We start from the raw sequence: 17,736 nt of genomic DNA on the forward strand, positions 1-17,736 counted from the left end.
CAAATTGTTATTCAGTTACGTGTCTATCCCTTCCCTCTGCAAACCATCACCCTCTCCCTTCCCCTCACCACAAACCACCCTCTCCTTCCCTCACCATCGCTCTCTCCCTCCCCCTCCTCACCACCACCTCTCCTTCCCTCACCATCTTCTCCTCACCTCCAAACCATCACCCTCTCCCCTTCCCTCTGTCTCCCCTCCCCTCCCCTCACCTGAGCCACCTTCTCCCTTCCCCAAAACCATCACCTCTCCCTTCCCCTCCAGACCATCACCCTCTCCCCTTCACAAAACCATCACCTCCCTTCACAGGCCATCACCTCCCTTCCCTCACACAAACCATCACCTCTCCCCTTCCCTCACAAACCATCACCTCTCCCTTCCCTCCACCACAGACCATCACCCTCCTTCCCTCACCTGAATATCACCTCTCCCTTCCCCTCACTAAACCATCACCCTCTCCCTTCCCTCACCACAGACCATCCCTCCTCTCCTTCCCCTCACCTCAAACCATCACCTCTCCCTTCCCTCAACCATCGCCTCTTCCTTCCCATCCCACCCTCCCTTCCCTCCTGACCACCACCCTCTCCTTTCCCTCCCTACAAACATCTCCCTCTCCCCTTCCCAAACCCACCACCCCTCTCCTTCCCCTCACAACCATCACCTCTCCCTTTCCCTACAAACCATCACCCTCTCCCCTCACCTGACACCTCTCCCTCACACATCCCTCCCTTCCTGAGCCATCACCTCTCCCTTCCCTCTGCAAACCATCACCCTCTCCCTTCCCTCACCTGAGTCATCTCTCTCCTTCCCTCACCATCAGCCCTCTCCTTCCCCACACAATCATCTCCCTCTCCCTTCCCCTCACCACAGGCCATCCACCTCTCTCCCTTCCCTCACCACAGACCACCACCCTCTCCCTTCCCCTCACCACCATCCTCTCCTTCCCCTCATCCCCAACCACCACCTCTCCCTTCCTCACCCCTGTCACCCTCTCCCTTCCCTCCCACAGACCATCACCTCCCTTCCCTCACCTCAGCCATCACCTCTCCCCTTCCCTCATCACAAACCATCACCTCTCCCTTCCCTCACCACAAACCATCACCCTCTCCCTTCCCTCACCATCGCCCTCTCCCCCTTCCCTCACCTCCAAACCATCACCCTCTCCCTTCCCTCTACAACCACCCTCTCCCTCCCCCTCACCCAACCACCACCCCTCTCCCCTTCCCTCACCTGAGCCATCGCCCTCTCCCTTCCCTCACCTCCATCACCTCTCCTTCCCCTCTACAGACCATCTCCCTCTCCCTTCCCCTCTACAACCACCACCCTCTCCTTCCCTCACCACAACCATCACCCTCTCCCTTCCCTCACAAACCATCACCCTCTCCCTTCCCCTCACCACAAACCATCACCCCTCTCCCTTCCCCTCACCACAAACAACATCCTCTCCCTTCCCCTCACCTGAACCATCCTTCTCTCCTTCCCTCACCATCTTCTCTTCCCTCCACCCACAACCATCCCCTCTCCCTCCCCCTCACACAAACCACCACCTCTCCTTCCCTCACAACTGTCCTTCTCTCCCTTCCCTCACCATCCCTTCTCCTTCCCCTCACAAACATCACCTCTCCCCTTCCCTCACACAAACCATCACCTCTCCCTTCCCCTCACCCAGCACCCTCTCCCTTCCCTCACCACAGACCATCGCCCTCTCCCTTCCCCTCACCACAACCATCACCCCTCTCCTTCCCTCACCACAGACCAATGCCTCTCCTTCCCCTCACAGACCATCACCCTCTCCCTTCCTCTGCAGTTCACCCTCTCCTTCCCTCTGCAGACCACCACCTCTCCCTTCCCTCACCACAGACCATCACCCTCTCCCTTCCCCTCACCACATATCATCACCTCTCCCTTCCTCTCACCACAAACCATCACCTCTCCCTTCCCCTCTGCAATCATCACCCTCTCCTTCCCTCACAACACCCTCTCCTTCCCACAAACCATCACCTCTCCCTTCCCTCACACAAACCATCCTCTCTCCTTCCCTCTGTCACAAACCACCACCTCTCCCCTTCCCTCTACAAACCATCACCCTCTCCCTTCACCATCCTCTCACCTCATATGTCACCCCTCTCCTTCCCTCACCATCTCCTCCCTTCCCCTCACCCTGAGCTACCCACCTCTCCCTTCCCTCTGAGCCATCACCCTCCTTCCTCTACAGACCATCTCCCTTCCTCTCTGAACCATCACCCTCTCCCTTCCCTCACCACAACCATCACCCTTTCCTTCCCTCACCACAAACCATTCCTCTCCTTCCCTCACAAACATCACCTCTCCCCTCACCACAAACCATCGCCTCTCCTTCTCTCCCCAAACCATCTCCCCTCTCCTTCCCTCTACACCACCACCCCTCTCCCCTTCCCACACCATCGCCTCCCCTTCCCCATCATCACCTCTCCTCCCATCTGCTTACCTCCTTCCCTCACACAGTCATTACCTCTCCCCTCACACAGACCATCACCCTCTCCCTTCCCCTCACCACCACCTCTTCCTTCCCTCACCTGACCATCACCCTCTCCCTTCCCTCACCACAGACCACCCTCCTTTTCCTCACCTGAGCCATCTCCTCTCCCTTCCCCTTACAGACCATCACCTCTCCTTCCCCTCTGCAAACCATCACCCTCTCCCTTCCTCACAGCCATCTCTCTCCCTTCCCTCACCTGAACCATCCCTCTCTCCTTCCTCCCACAAACCTCCTTCTCTCCTTCCCCAGACCATCACCCTCCTTCTCACACAATTGTCCTCTCTACATAGTCATCACCTCTCTCCCATCACCATCAACCTCCCCTTCATTACCTCTCCCTTCCCTCTGACCATCTCTCCTTCCCAAACCACCTCTCCCTTCCCTCTGACCATCATCTCTCCTTCCTCATCACAACCACCACCTCCCTTCCCTCTGAGCCATCACCCTCTCCCTTCCCCTCTACAGACCATCTCCCTCCCTCACCTCCAGACCATCACCCTCTCCCTTCCCCTCATCACAGACCACCACCTCTCCTTCCCTCACCTGAACCATCACCTCTCCTTCCCCTCACCACCAGACCATCGCCCTCCCTTCCCTCACCTCAGCCATCACCCTCTCCCTTCCCCCTGACCACCACCCTCTCCTTCCCCTCACCACAGACCACCACCTCTCCCTTCCCTACAAACCTCCCTTCTCTCTCCCCTTCCCCTCACCTCCAAACCCATCACCTCTCCCTTCCCCTCACCACAAACCATCTCCCTCCCTTCCCCTCACAACCATCACCTCTCCTTCCTGACCATCGCCTCTCCTTCCCTCACAAACCATCACCTCTCCCTTCCCTCACCTGACATCACCCTCTCCCTTCCCTCCTTTGATAACATCCTCTCCTTCCCTCACACAAACCATCACCTCTCCCCTTCCTCACCTGAGCCATCACCTCTCCCTTCCCTCACCTACAGACCATCCCTCTCCCTCCCCCCTTCTGCAGACCACCACCCTCTCCCTTCCCTCACCACAAACCATCGCCCTCTCCTTCCCTCTACAGGCCATCCCTTCTCCCTTCCCTCTGCAAACCATCACCCTCTCCCTTCCTCACAGACCATCACCCTCTCCCTTCCCCTCACCACAACCCCACCCTCTCCCCTTCCCATCACCACTCCTTCTCTCCCTTCCTCTGAACCATCACCCTCTCCTTCCCTCACCCACAGCTTCTCTCTCTCCCTTCCCTCCCACCTGAGCCATCACCCTCTCCCTTCCCCTCCTGACCATCACCTCTCCTTCCCCTCACCTGACTACCACCTCTCCCTTCCTCACAACCATCGCCTCTCCCTTCCCTCACACAGATCATCACCCTCTCCCTTCCTCTCACCACAGACCATCCTCTCCCTTCCCCTCTTACCCAGACCATCACCCTCTCCTTCCCTCCTGCAGACCATCGCCTCTCCTTCCCCTCCTGCAGCCACCACCTCTCCTTCCCTCACCACAGCTCTCTCCTTCCCTCATCACAACCTCTCCCTTCCCTCACCACAAACCATCACCTCTCCCTTCCCCTCACCACAAACCATCCTCCTCTCCCTCCCTCACCTCAAACCATCACCCTCTCCCTTCCTCACAAACATCTCCCTCTCTCTACCCCTCACCTCTCCCTTCCTACAAACCATACCTCTCCCCTTCCTCCTGAGCCATCACCTCTCCCCTTCCCCTCACCTGAGCCATCTCCCTCTCCTTCCCATCATCACCCCTTTCCCCTGACCATTTCTCCCCTTCCTCCACACATCACCCTCTCCCTTCCCTCACAAACCATCGCCCTCTCCCTTCCCTCCTGAGCCATCCCCTCTCCCTTCCCCACTCACAGACCATCACCCTCTCCCTTCCCCTCACCAGACCATCACCTCTCCTTCCCTCACCACAGATCATCACCCTCTCCTCCCTCTGCAAACCATCACCCCTCTCCTTCCCTCTGCAATCATCACCTCTCCCTTCCCCTCACCACAGACCATCACCCTCTCCCTTCCCCTCTCAGCCACCACCCTCTCCCTTCCCTCACCACAAACATCGCTCTCTCCTTCCCTCATCCCCAACCACCCTTCTCCCTTCCCTCTGCAAACATGCCTCCCCTCTGCAACCATCACCCTTTCCCCCTCACCACAACCATTGCCTCTCCCCTTCCCCTCACCTGACTTCTCACCTCTCCTTCCCCTCCATCCTGACCATCACCCTCTCCCTTCCCCTCTACAAACCCTTCGCCCTCTCCCTTCCCCTCACCTGAGCCACACCACCCTCCCTTCCCCTCTTACAGACCATCGCCCTCTCCTTCCCCTCACCACAGATCATCACCCTCTCCCTTCCCCTCACCTGGCCATCACCCTCTCCCTTCCCTGCAGTCATTACCCCTCCTTCCCTCCCACAAACCATCCCCTCTCCCTTCCCCTCACAAACCTACCCTCTCCCTTCCCTCACCTGAGCCATCGCTCTCTCCCTTCCCTCTTCACAACCCTGCCTCTCCCTTTCCCTCACCATCACCCTCTCCCTTCCCCTCTGCAAACCATCACCCTCCCCTTCCTCACCTCAGCCATCACCTCTCCCTTCCCTCACCTGAGCCACCACCCTCTCCCCTCCCCCTTACAAGCCACCACCTCTCCCCTTCCCTCACACAAACCCACCACCCTCTCCCTTCCCTCACCTGAGCCATCACCCTCTCCTTCCTCACCACAGCCATCGCCCTCTCCCTTCCCTCTGAGCCATCGCCTCTCCTTTCTCCTGAACCATCATCCTCTCCCTTCCCCTCACACAGACCATCGCCCTCTCCTTCCCTCTCCAGACCATCACCCTCTCCTTCCCCTCACCACAAACCATCACCCTCTCCCTTCCCTCATGCAGACATCACCCTCTCCTTCCCCTCACCAAACCATCACCCCTCTCCCTTCCCATCCTCTCTCCTTCCCCTCACACAAACCATCACCTCTCCCTTCCCCTCACCTGAGCCATCACCTCTCCCTTCCCTCTGCCTCTCCCTTTCCCTCAAACCATCACCTCTCCCCTTCCCTCACCAACCATTGCCTCTCCCTCCCATCACCTCTCCCTCACCATCACCCTCTCCCCTTTGCCTCTCCTTACAGCCATCACCTCTTACCTCAGCTCCAGCTCTGCCTCCTCCTCCTCAAAGCCAATTGCAGGCATTTCACCTTGTGTTCATTGGTGCTTATACGTGGTTTCGATCTTTGGCACTTATTACCTATTAAGCATTAGTTTTATTACCTGTAGTATGTAATGCCTAGCCTATTCTACACTTTCACCTGTGCTTCATTACCTCAGCTGTCTTGGCTCTGACAAACTAATGTGTGTTTTTTGTATAAAATTCGTATCCTGGGCCTAATCTGTCTAGACCATTGTAACATATAATAAGCTAACGTTACGTAATATTTTCCTAAATTATAACGGTGTTATTACATCTCTCCCTTCCTACGTTATCATTGCCTGTGTTTCTCTCCCTTGTTATCATTGCACTCTCTCTTTACCTCATTATCATTATGTCTCTCATTTCTCGTTATCATTGCATCTTCTCTCTTTCTCATTATCATTGCCTGTGTTTCTCTCCTTGTTATCATTGTTCTCTCTTCTGTTATCATTGCTATCTCTCTTTTCCTACATTATCATTGCACCTGTCTCTCCCTTCCTACGTTATCATGGCAAGTGTCTCCCGACTTTATCATTGCACCTATCTCTCTCTTCCTACGTTATCATGGCAACTGTCTCCCGACTTTATCATTGCACCTGTCTCTCCCTTCCTACGTTATCATGGCAACTGTCTCCCGACTTTATCATTGCACCTGTCTCTCCCTTCCTACGTTATCATGGCAACTGTCTCCCGACTTTATCATTGCACCTGTCTCTCCCTTCCTACGTTATCATGGCAAGTGTCTCCCGACTTTATCATTGCACCTGTCTCTCCCTTCCTACGTTATCATGGCAAGTGTCTCCCGACGTTATCATGGCACCTGCCTCTCTCTTCCTATGTTATCAGGACAACTGGCTCCATATATTCATTCTTATGTCGTCTTATTTTACTCAGTCGCTGAATAACTTGATAATGAAGCTGTTTCTACTAATCTGTCGCCCTTAATGGTGCCATTTTATACACACCTGTGTTAATTATGATCGTTACCTGGCTGGGTATAATATGATCCAGGCACTTAGAGAGAGAGAGAGAGAGAGAGAGAGAGAGAGAGCATTTAATTATTTTGCACCTTTTTTGACACTCGATTGATTTTCATTAATTAAAACAGGTTCCCAATAGGTGCTGTGAGGCCTACCTGTACTTTTTTTTTTAAACGTGGCCTCCAGCCTCCCCCAATAGCCACACCTTCGCCACCATTTAATTACCTTAATATTAAATATCCTCATGCATAAGTAGCTATCCTATCTGTGTTAAATTAGTTGAGCCGCAGATCTATGTGGCATTCAGTGACAGTAGCCTCATAGTCAATATCTGCAGCAGTTGTCGGAGTTGGGGCAGAAGCTCTCGTTCCCCTGAGGCAGAGCAAAGCCGACCGAAGGAGAGAGAAAGACAGTCGACATCTCATCCAGGCTGTAACATAACTTCTGGGCTGCTGCTTCTGTTCGGAGATCAACTCCGCGAGTCTGACGTAGAAACATCTTGCACTTGGTCCCATCCCACCAGAGATTGTGAACACTAGAGGAGTGAAGCTGCCTTGATCAACGTTTTGAATTCTCTCCCCATATGCCCTTCTCTTGTCGTTCTCGTTCCTATGTGCAGCATCGAGAGCTAGGTTACGGTGACATGCGGCCATGGGATAAAAAATCCTGATGTCGAAGAAAGCTCGCTGTCCCCGTGTCCAGAATCCTCGAGCACTGACGTCCACACGGGCTTCGTTAGATGTGTTTGAAGTCCTGTGTTGGAAGATCTCACCATCCAATGGAAGGAGGGTCGGTTCTACCATGACATCCCGGCAGATTTCCTTCAACATGCATATGAAGCCCCCCTTCTTGCACACCATGGCGTGATCGCCATCATAGGAAGAGCCACACACGCATTGGGAGGGCAAACCTTCTACTGGCCGACCGTACCTTAGAGCAATGGCATCTGTAAATTCTTGTTTATTAAGACTGAAACCATTTGCCCTTATCGGTAACGTAGTTAACCAGTTCGAGGCACCCACCCTTCTCTCTCTTTCTACTCCCTACTCTCTTCCTACACTTTTTCTCTCTCTTGTAGAGGTAAATCTTGAGAGATATTTTGGTAGGGTGAATAAAGGCCCTCCATAGTAGAAACGCTTCGCCTCTTCACGGGAATATTCAGACCATACTTAGATGAGATAAGTTTAACTATTTTTAGTGCTGTATTGATGATGTGATAAATTGAATTTTACGTTGAAGTTTAACTGGTTTTAAACTCATTCCACCTGATATTTGGACTTCAGAGAATGACTGGAAGAAGAGGGACTTTTAATGGCGTTAATGGAAATAAGTTATTTTTGGAAAACTTGTTAACCCAAATGTTGTGAGTGCCACACAGTCGTTAACTCAGTACCCTGTAGAGTGACCTATGGAAAAGGTATGTACTGTAGAGTATTTTCTCTAGTGAGTTTTAGATGCTTTTCATTTGTCCAGGACTAACTTTATTACGACACAAACGTAGACTAAAAAATAAAGGAATATCTAAAACTTAGGGGTTATCGACGTTATCAAAATCTAACAGAAATTTGGATGTTGATGAAGTCACAGTGCTGCTGCCTAGTTGGCTAAACATTTGTTTTATTTTACCCGAACGATAACTAAGGATCAATCGTTCAGATACCCTCACTATTAAAATTAGGTATGATTAGCAGTCAACAGCGCCTCAGCTTGTGGATACTACATCAGACTAACGTTCACTTCTGCCAGCACTGATGCTCTTTTATGACACGATCAGCACCAGCATCACCAAAATCATTCCTGTTATATCTACATTTCTTGCCTCCAGCATATGATAACTTGAATTATGACAAGAGTGACGCTGTTTGTCCAAAGTAATAGTTTAATCCTTCTTGAGCTTCTGAGTAATAGGACTTATTTTTGTGGATACGGTAAGAACTATAAATAAAGATAAGGAATTCAACTCGGGCCTTATAATTACTCACAATATGATGACAGAGACGTTAATCCCCCAGCGTGCAGTATAATCACTCTCATGTTCAAAGATTTAGGCGTTTGAGTACTAGTTCAACGGAGAGTACTGGGAATTCACGCCTCCAAGTATACAATTACTTACATCGCTACAGTCAGAAACTTAAAGGTTGGAGTAAATAATTCTCTCCTTGACTACAGAGGTATAAAAGTGAATGTATTGTCTCTCGGGATCCATAAAATGGGTCCCAGGCGCAACATGTGTTTTCCAGGAAGAACGTAAGAGTAGGAAGGTTCTGCCTCAGTTACCAGCAGATGGTCGACGTAATCTATTTTCTTGAGGGGAAGATTTTTTTTTTCCTGAGATGATCTGCTTCACATTTTGGATATTATCGGTATTCACTCTAGGGTATTTAATGTATTTCTTTGTTTATTGAGGGAAAGTCTCTGACGAGATCATCTTCACACACACACACACACACACACACACACACACACACACACACACATTATTATTACTATTACTATTGTTATTATTATTATTATATTATTATTTGACTGTTAATAATATTACTATTATTTTATTGCTCTAATTTTGTTATTATTATTATTATTATATGACTGTTAATATTATTACTATTATTTTATATCTCTAATTTTGTTATTATTCATAATTATTATTATTATTATTATTATTATTATTATTATTATTATTATTATTATTATTATTATTATTATTATTATTATTATTATTATTATTATTATTATTATTATTATTACTGACATTCCATTATATTAGTCATTCTCAGTTTGTGCGTTAAATTTGTTCTTTTGTCTGTCCCCAGTTCATTCATTTAGCGTATCCTGGGTTAATAATCTCTCTCTCTCTCTCTCTCTCTCTCTCTCTCTCTCTCTCTCTCTCTCTCTCTCTCGTTAATAGATGCTCATTCATCCCGCTGAAGCTTGCCTATTTCCCGCCGCAATTTGTAAATCTCGTTTTCATTATTACAACACTTTTAAAAGGCAATTTCTTCCACACCATTTTTTAAGGGAATGAACCGTATGTGTACCGAATCTGTTACGTGAATTTGCATCGTAGACTTTATTTCAAAATGCTCTGTTTTTGTGTGTGTGTTTTTTTTATTTATTTTTCTTCCTCCAATGGACAAGCTCCTCCATTTCCTGGCGATTGGGGGAATGGGGGTGTTACAGCACTCTATTCGCTTCCCTACGTCAGCAAGTTCCGGTGTAGCGTAGAATTTTGTTGTGATTGTGGATACTGCATGTTCTTTATAAGCAGACTCTTTCTTTCTTTCTTTCTTTCTTTCTTTCTTTTTAAAAAAAAATATTTCAAGCGTCTCCTCCATAAACATGAAATATTTTAAATTTCTTCGCTAAAATTCCACCAAAATGTTTCGAGGTTCTCCAGGACAAACAAATAAAATCTCAATTTCTTTCTCCCCATTCACACAAAATCCCAAAACTTTTTTAGTTCAAAAAGTCGGACAAAAGTATGATTTTTTATTTATATTTAATTCATTCTGCTAGCAAAATCCACAGCTCCCCCCCCGCCTCCTCCTTCACCTCCATAATCATACAAACTTTTATACTTCAAATTCACGATTCAAAATCTCAGCTGTGATCACACATTTATCCTGAACAATTACAGAAACTCCCCGAACGTTTTTTTTTTATTATTTCGTGGCTACACACAGCCCTTGAATACGATGACATTTAAAATTGAGCACAATTGAGTACAATATCTTAGCCAATTGAGCACGATGACTTAAAACCTTGAGTACGATGTGCTCTTCCTTGAGTAATATGTCCTCTTCTTTAAGTACGATGACTAATCCTTTATGTACGATGACTTAACCCTTGAGTACGATGTCCTCTTCCTTAAGTGCGATGACTAATTCTTTGAGAACAATGACTTAAGCCCTCGAGTGCGATGCCTTAAGCCTTCGAGTACGATGACTAATCCTTTGAGTACGATGTCATCCTTAAGTACGATGACTAATCTCTTAAGTACGATGTCTTAAGCCCTCGAGTACGATGACTAATCCTTTGAGTACGATGTCATCCTTAAGTACGATGACTAATCTCTTGAGTACGATGCCTTAAGCCCTCAAGTACGATGACTAATCCTTTGAGTACGATGTCATCCTTAAGTACGATGACTAATCTCTTGAGTCCGATGCCTTAAGCCCTCGAGTACGATGACTAATCTCTTGAGTACGATGCCTTAAGCCCTCGAGTATGGTGTTTTAACCCTTGAGTAACCTGAAGCAGAACGCCACAGGAACACTACTAAGATGAGAAGAACGAGGAGGAAGAGAACATACAGTAGAGGAACACTGCGGCATTCATAGTCGACTGCATGAAGCGGTCAGAGGAACGGGGAGGGAGATAGCCGCTTTGGGGTCCAATCCTATCAGACACGGTGATGTAGACAACAGTTTTAAAGTGTCTGACGCTGTTAGTTTGTGTGGCTTGTTTGGTTGGTTGAGCACAAGGCCTCCCTTGTTTATCTCACACGCCATTGGTTGTTTATAGCTTGCCTCGTCTCCTTTTCCGTCCTGATTGGCTGGACATATTTTACTCGGTGCAATCGTGTAATAATATTCACATACACGTAACGGCTTTTATGACTAAACAGGGGATCTAAAAATGTTGAATTTTCAGCTGCTGGCTTATAATTAATTTTGCAACAATACACTGTGAGCAGTAAGTAAGCTTGTTATTTCAAAAAGTATATCATGTAAATTAAAATAATATAAGTTTGTCAGATTTACTTTTGGAATATAATCTGATTATCTGATGCAGTATATAACGGCCAAAGTTTCAACAGGTCAGGATACATTTAAATCATCGAACGCTACACATTTACCCCTAGTTACCTGAACAAAAGTAAACAGAATATACGATATTCTATGAAACATAATTTTTTGCATATTTTATCATATTTTCTGTTTTGTGTGCGTTACGTAAATGACAAGCAACAGGCACATCAACACATTTAAAGTATTAGTAATTTTTATGAGAGTATCTACCTTTTTACAGCACTCAAAAGTTGCCAGAATATGATCTCTAAACACCAGCTCGTCTACAACGTGTACAGTATATTGAGACACGACCTTTGCTGCTGTACAGTACCTCCACCGTGTGACCAGCTGGTTTGGTTAGGTTAGGTTAGGTTGGCTTAAATAAGCTTGCATTGGGTTAAGCTAGGTAGAGTTAGGTAAAATAATGTTAGATTCGGCTAGCTTACGTTGAATTATGCTAGTGTAGATTAGGTTAGAATGGCTTAGGTTAGGTTTTGTTGGGTTTGGTGAGGTCACCCTACGTTAGGTTTAGTTGGATTAGGTTAGGTTAGCTTAGATTAGGTATAGTTGGGTTAGATTAGGTTTAGGTTAGCTTAGGTTAGGTTGGCTTATATTAGGTGTAGTTAGGTTAGGTTAGGCTGGGATTGGATAGAATAGTTTAAGTTAGGTTAGGTAACGTATCGTCAATTGTTTTTATGCTGGAGTGTGACGAAGGTAGGGTGTGTGGCGAGGGTAGGGTGTGTGGCGAGGGTAGGGTGTGTGGCGAGGGTAGTGTGTGTGATGCGGGTAGTGTGTGTGACGAGGGTAGGGTGTGTGGCGAGGGTAGGGTGTGTGACGAGAGCAGGGGGTGTAATAATACATGTAGTGCTTCATGAATTGTACTTTAAAGTGGAGTGCCATAGCTTGTGAGGTGTGTAAGAGTTGTTCAAAGATTTTATATGTCTAGGGTGACGGTCCCTTAGTGTGTAGGCCGTGGTACACCATCAACTGTGTTCCAGATATGTGTAGTGTTGCTTTCAAAGTACCTTTGCTTCATAAAGAACACTTGACATGTGTTTTGATATGTGAAGAGCTTTATAGATATGTTCCTACCAGATAAGTAACATTATTCCGTGCTCTGAAACACGTATAGCAGCGTCTCCCTGGTCTATCGTCAGAAACCCTCTAGGAATACAGTATTGTTCCATAGCAAAGGTAACGTTGGGTGGCAAGCTGGGGTAGCATGCGAAGGGATCGTGAAGGGTAACCCAAGTTGTAGTTATCACGTCACCTAGGCATTATTCCCCCTCGTTACTACCCACTAACACCATTTGTTGTCATTGTGGCTGCTACGGGTTAGAACCACCACCGTTTTCGGGTTTCTTGGATTTACTCCTGGATTGCTGTGAAAAAATCAATACTGTGTAGTGCTTTTTATTTTAAGAAAAACTTTTACGCGCGCGGGCACGCATACACACACACACACACACACACACACATATGTACACGCACACATACACACATACATACACACACACACGTACACACACACGCACACACACACACACACACACATATGTACACACACACACACACACATATGTACACACACACATACACACACACACAAGAACGAAATAGTCTACACACTACATTGTATAAAACCATCACATTTTCATCAAAGAATCACCTAAGTGATATTAATTCCCGCGGCGACGACAAAGGGATTGTGTTTTTACGGTGATTTGTCAAATAGGTCGCCCTTAGTCCTACCAGCCCTCAACCTAATCATCAAGATGTGCCCTAATCATAGTCAGACATAATCTTAATGGTTAGGTTAGGTTGGTTTGGGGTAATGAGGATTGGGATACATTTGACTTTCAGCGGTATTGAAAAGATGATGAATAATGGAGATTCATCAGTTATATGAATGTATTGGGAGTGGAGAATGAAGTAACGGCTGGTGAATAAGTGAGTGATTGTTAGTCTACTATTGTAATTATATGTAGAAGTGATGAATGCCTTAGGTGGCGAATTAACACCTGGTGGGATAAACTAATTAGCCACACAGCCAGGTGACGGAAACAGGTATAGAGGGGAAAGTATACAATCTATGAGGTGATAAATAACCTTAATGAAAAACATCCAGTTGTTGGAAGCAGGTGAGGAGGTGATGAATATAAACACTGATGGATAGTGAATATTTTAATGACAGATGATTGAAGGTAATGATGATAAACAAGAAAACGATTGTCAAAGGTTGAATGAAAAATGAAGTGAATAAATGATGTAACAGTATAAGTAATTGATGAATAAATAAGAAGTGATAAATAGGAGACAGAGGAAGTAAGGGACCACGAGAAGATCCCAACAGCTCCTTGCATGATCAATGACCCAAGGAAGAAATCTCTCTCTCTCTCTCTCTCTCTCTCTCTCTCTCTCTCTCTCTCTCTCTCTCTCAAAATACTGTAACAGAAAACTAAAAACTAAGCAACGAAAATGGAGATAACGTTAAGTGGAACATAAACATGTGAATATATACAGTAGTTAAATAGTAATAATAATAATAATAATAATAATAATAATAATAATAATAATAATAATAATAATAATAATAATAATAATAATAATAATAATAATAATAATAATAATAATAATAATAATAATAATAATAATATGTATATAATGTGTACAATTTTGGTGGCATGTTTTTATGAGAATTGAATAATACATTAAGGTATTTACATATAGAAACAGGGACAATGATCACCTGAAGAATAGACACCCAAGCTTATTTCATCAAAAGATTTACCACCATTATAGTACCTTGGGGGTGGGGGTAGGTTAGGTTAGGTTTGGTTAGGTTAGGTTAGGTTAGGTTAGGTTAGAATAAGTTAGGTTAGTGTCAGTTTAGATTAGGTAAGGTTAGGTTAGGTTAGATTAAGTCAGGTTTGATTAGAAGAGGTTTGATTAAGGTAGGTTAGGTCAGGTTAGGTTAGGTTATGTTAGGTTAGGGTAGGTTACGTTAGTGAATATTTAAATAACTGATTAGTCGACCTATTAATTTATTTGGTAATGACAGAAAATTACTAATATGTTATTAGCCTCTCGCCCGCCCTGATAAATTATTAATACGACGGGGCAGTGTGGGGGAAGGGGGGGGGGTGACAAGTGGTAAGGAGGGAGAAAACGGATGGGAAGGTAAAGATGAAGGAAAAAAAATCGGGAGATAAAGGAGGCGAGTGAGACGAGAGGGAAGGGGGTCACTGGTTAGCAGGGCAGGGTAGAGTGATGGGAAGGGAGTAGAGGAGTGATGGGGGAAGTAGAGGAGTGATGGGGAGAGACCAAGAGTGATGGGGAGGGTGTAGAGGAGTATTGGGGAAAGCCTAGGATTGGTGAGGAGGGAGTAGAGGAGTGATGGGGGAAGTAGAGGAGTGACGGGGAGGGAGTAGAGAAGTGAAGTGAAGGGAAGGGGAAGGGGAGGAAACCGATTGCAAGGTGGGCAGTTCTTCCCCATCAAATATTAAAACATTAGTGAATAATTCCTCAGGTTAATGTGGTCAGCGGCGCCTACTGCATAATAAATGTCTATATCCTGTCGACCAACCTGTTTTTTTTTTTTGAGCGAAAAGTTCCCCAATTATCAATCACTCGTAATTTTCACACTTTACAGAAGTTCTATACAATGTGGTGTGAACAATTTAATGGACTCGTTAATTAAGAAAGTTGCAAGAATGTTAACGGTTGAAAAGAGATTTGACTTCGAAGGAATAGATTTTAGAGATCAAGAAAACTCTTTTAAATTGAGATAAAATAGTGGCTAAAGGAAGTCATGAGAGGAGGAACAAGGAAATAAGGCAAGAAAGGTGTAGATATTTTAAAGATTGGAGGCAATCTGCGTCTGCCTGCTGGTGGTCGTGATGGCCATTTTCAAAATATACTTTGGTACATCAAAAGGAGATCAAGTACATGCATATAGTGTAGCAATACTACCAAGAGTAAAATCCAATAGTCCTTTATCATTTTCATGGCACATACAATTTAGAGTAATGCCGGTTTTATCGAAACTAAAAGTAGACACGTCATGGTTAACTTAACACCTCAAAAAAAAAGAGCAAAATCTAAATTTTCACTGAAATTAATAATGCAACGCAGTAAGCATGTAATATTTTAAATTCATATCATGGTGTCACAAAAAATCATATTGATATATGTTTGATCATAGTTTTAAAATGTCTAAGAGCAAAATAAATAGCAAATAATAGCCATATATCCAATCTCGTATGATATACCTCATGCAGCATAACAAAAGGACTGATTGTTAAAAATATCAGATAAGGGGAATGGCAATGTGTTGGTTCTAGAAATTCCATTCATTTACTCACTTTATGCACAACAGCCACACTTACAGAATTGAGTACAAGGTAACTTAGCTTTCAAACAGCGGCACCGTCCTTTGCATCCTTTAGTGCAACCAAATTCATCACTGCACGACAGGTTTCTCCTGCAGGCGGTAGTGTCATCCATTTAGGCATATGCTTGGCTAGGTAGCAACGGCTATTTCAACAACGATTGGCCCCATAGAAGACTAGCTTCATAGCCAACTTGAAGCAAGTGTTGAGTGAGTGCATCCTGCGTTGGTGATAAGTTTTCGCTTTTGTGTGAACAGAACCTGCCTTGCACTATTGACATCCTTCTCTGAACTACCCCTGTCGTACATTATCATGATATATCTTTCGATGGGTTGAAGGATAGTTGTTATGCTATCTGGTGTTGGAGTTTGGGCCAGGACACATAGGGTAGATGCCAGTAAATTGTAAGCTTGCTAAGCAGTCCAAGCTGCATGCTAACCCTTTCCTGCAAATGAAAAAGTGACATCACATCCAGTTAGTGCATGGGAGACCTCACTTGGATTGCGCAGTTCAATTCTGGTCACCGTATTACAGAATGGATATAGAATCCTTGGAAAGAATTCAGAGGAGAATGACAAGGCTAATCCCGGGCATTAGGAACCTTGAGTACAGATACAGGTTAAAGCATCTTAATTTGCACTCCCTCGAGAGACGTCGAGTAAGGGGCGATATGATAGAGGTGTATAAATGGAAGTCAGGGCTGAACAAAGGGGAAATTACAAAGGTACTCAAACTATCCAACCAGGCGCCAACTCGTAACAATGGTTTTAAATTAGAAAAATTTAGATTTAGATGCGAAATAGGTAAACATTGGTTTGGAAATAGAGTAGTGGAGGAGTGGAACAAGTTACCAAATATCATCATTAACTCGAATACGCTGGATAGCTTCAAACATAGGTTGGATGGATATATGAGCAATAGGGGTTGGGTGTAAATGGGACTGCCCAGTATGGGCCAATAGACTCGCTGCAGTTTCCCCCATTCTTATGTTCTTATGGGAAGCAGGCAGAGCTGAACATCTTTCTTCACCTAATACCTCAGCCATCCGTGAAGGATCAAGATAGCTGAAGGGACCGTCCCGTACGAAAGACATTCACAGCCTATCTTTGTAGCTAAGCCTATGCAGAACGCCTGCTACTTTGCCGTCACTCGGAATCAAGTATGACGATCATCCAGCTATGAAACAATAATATGAATTATTAAGGATGTCGCCTAGGTTAGTGAGTTCTGAGGTGACTAAAGAGGCCGATACGGGAACGGCAGGGTTGATCACAGATGTTGCACATGTTGGGGGTTACATCTAGTGCGGGAGGGGCGGTGGCACCGTCTTTCTGGCGTTGGCGCTTGTGTGCCTCGTTATGCAGTCGTGGGTACCTCGAAAGTATTGACACCTTCTCGCGTGGTGCTCCTCCAAGCGTTACGGTGTGGAGTAATCGTCTCCCAGGTGAGGGGGTCGATTTGGCACTTTTTCAGGTTTGTCTTAAAACTATACTTATACATTTTCAGTTGCCCGCCAGCGTTACGTTTAATATTCGTTAGCTGACTATAAAGTAGCTGCTTTGGCAGTCTATTGTCGTCCACGCGGGTAACATGGCCAGTCCAGCATAGTTGTTCATGGATAATGGTAGCCTCGATGCTTCTACAGTTGGTGTCAGCAAGAATACTGGCATTTGTTTTCTAATCTTCCCAGCGAACCCGGAGGATGGAACGTAGACTATGCTGGGGAAAGTTTTCAAGTGCCTTCAGGTACCTCCTGTATGTGACCCATGTCTCGCTGCCATATACCAGGTTGGTGAGGACCACTGCTCGATATACGTGTAACTTTGTAGATAATTTCAGCTCCCTACAACTGAAGACACGGTTTTGGATTCTGCTAAAG

Source organism: Homarus americanus, unplaced genomic scaffold, assembly GCF_018991925.1.
Source record: "Homarus americanus isolate GMGI-L3 unplaced genomic scaffold, GMGI_Hamer_2.0 scaffold57980, whole genome shotgun sequence".
Lineage (NCBI taxonomy): Eukaryota > Metazoa > Arthropoda > Malacostraca > Decapoda > Nephropidae > Homarus > Homarus americanus.